The following is a 2,425-nucleotide window of genomic DNA, read 5'->3' on the forward strand; positions in this document are numbered from 1 at the left end:
TATATATATATATATATATATATATAAGAGAGAGAGAGAGAGAGAGAGAGAGAGAGATAACGAGTGAATGAGAATAACGACAGAAGGGTTAAAAAAAGTGTAAAAATAATTGAAGATAAAATGTAACAAAGCTGAAGCCAAAACATTAAAAATTATTGAAAGTGGGTAGGAATAAACACTACGTAGTGTAGTAGTACTACGCTAGGGTATCTGTAGAAAGTTGAATGTGATATTGGAATATAACGAGGAAAAATTCGTGAGTTTTCCGAAAGTCCTCATCCCTCCTCAAGATTTTCCCCACAAATTATTTCATAATCGTAATGTATGCCGTTTGAAAGGTATTTATTTAAAATATCACTGAAAAAAACAAACCATTTTCCTAAAAGTTACAAGGGAAAAACACCCAAAGTTTATACAGCTGTAGTCCGAAGGGTAGTAAAAGTACACAATACGTAATAATTGCTTATATTCCAAACTGTATAAAATGTTGGGTGCATATAACTTGACTCCGGTTATCATCATGATTCGATACATTTTCTTAGAGTCAAACGACTTAATATATATCAAAAAAAAAAAAAAACCTTTTATAATCACATTTGGGCGGAGTTCCGGAACAGGCACTGTCGATACTTTATTTTTTCGAGAGTTTCCTTAGCTTTCCATACCTAAAAAACTAAATATTATGATTCTAAGTACTGGCATTGATATAATTGAGGCTAGCTCTCGAGATATTATAAACAAACGGCGACAAATGGGAGCATAGAATGTATGACCGACATTCTCTTTCACTGGGGTAATTAACAGAGAATGAATGCTATTGATTTCAGATAAATTCACATAGTGAATTCCACCCATGATAACCTATCTTATAAAAGGATTACATTTTCCGGTGATTTAAGGAAAATCTGACTGCCATTTCAAGTCGAGCAACCTCGTTGGGTCACGAATGGTGTCAGGCCATTTGTGTAGACCTAATTAAAGGTATTCGAGAGATGATCAGCCAATCTTTTTAGAAGTACGTGGGACTAATTACACATATATTTTTTTTATTGTAGATGATAGAGTGATTTGAGGGATTTGGTTGCTATTTCTAGCAAGACGAGCGACTATATAGAGGCTGTCGCGCATGATTAAGAATGCATTGGGATGCAGCGAAATCAGCAGACAGGAAAGGCGGTGACGGTGACACAAACAGTGGCAGTGGTACGAAGGGTAACAGTGACACAAACGTACACAAAGGAAATAAATAGACAGAATAGAAAGCGGTCAATAGGACAATGGGGGAGCAATTGAACATGTCAAATAGCACAATGTGAATATATCAATGCTTTGATGTTTGACTGTAGACAGTAGTAATTAAACAAACGAACAGATAAATGTCTAGCTACAGGCATGCACAAAATATACAAAGTCTGAAAACAGATAGATATAGAGTTACGTGTTACAAACCTAGTAAGTAAGTGTCTCCAATATTTGGGATGTCGGTCTAGATATTGACTTATTCACGGGAGATAACGCCCATTGTTAAGTTGAATTGTTGAATTACCGTTCTTGATGGTTGGTTCCCGACTGAACTCTTAAATATCCCTCTGCTTCGCTTCGGATCAGAGGTACGAAAGCAACAAAATAACTTTTAAAACGCAGAACAGGTTTGATGACGTTTTAATGTGTCATTGGTTTAGATAAGCTTCCTTAACTACTATATCTCCCTCTCTTTCTCACGCACGCAAGTACGCACGTATGTATGTTGCGTGAAACTTACGGAGAAATAGTTTGTGAAGTTTTTTCATCGTCAATAAAACTTTACTTTCAACTTTTGGTATTCAAGTATTGTCTTTTCCACCTTTTTGTGCTCACATGTGTGTGCGCGCGCGCATGCGTGGGTGTGTGTATCTATCTAACCAGAGCTGGGCATAAGTCCGTTAATCCTTAATTAACGAAGTTAACATTTTCGTTCAAGATTTAACTTTCAAGTTAAGTTTGAAAATCATTATTAGACTAATTAACTTCCGTTATATTTAGCTTCCTTTAACTCGAGTCCGTTAATCCAAAACTCGTCTACTGCAGCCTCTTAGTCGACGCAGCTTTGGCCCCTTGGTCGACACAGTTTTGGCAGGCATCGACAAAAGATTTGCGACCCTCCTGGGCGATGAGGAATGCCAACTGGCTGCTGCCTTCCAGCCCAGGTTTCGCCTCATCTGGTTGGATAGGTATTATAGCGCCAGGTTCACCAAGGTGAGGGAAAGCCTGGCGGATAAGGTCGAGGAGGCAGTCTGAGGAAGTGAGCAGCAACAACGAAGACGTGGAGGGATGAAGGAAGCCACAGGTCACTGAAGGACAAGGCCTAGAATTTAGTAAAGTCCTGGTTGGAAACCAACCCCAACGATCTACTAACAGATGCTGCCTTTTTGAGTAAGTGGGGTAA

At 38.4% G+C, this 2,425-nt stretch overlaps 1 protein-coding gene across 2 annotated transcripts in view; it reads right to left on the reverse strand.

Moving 5' to 3' along the window:
* LOC106877705 (peroxisomal carnitine O-octanoyltransferase) overlaps positions 1-1,635 on the reverse strand; it is a 25,339-nt gene extending 23,704 nt beyond the window's left edge. Inside the window, exon 1 of one of the 2 annotated variants that reach the window (XM_014926661.2) lies at positions 1,450-1,635. The gene's annotated coding sequence lies outside the window, so the exon portion shown is untranslated. Of the gene's footprint in view, positions 1-594; positions 677-1,449 lie in introns of those variants that run through there. The other variant, XM_052970824.1, reaches the window with a different exon arrangement.
* Positions 1,636-2,425: the final 790 nt, after the last annotated feature.

The sequence above is a fragment of the Octopus bimaculoides genome, chromosome 9 (genome assembly GCF_001194135.2).
Source record: "Octopus bimaculoides isolate UCB-OBI-ISO-001 chromosome 9, ASM119413v2, whole genome shotgun sequence".
NCBI classification, from domain to species: domain Eukaryota; kingdom Metazoa; phylum Mollusca; class Cephalopoda; order Octopoda; family Octopodidae; genus Octopus; species Octopus bimaculoides.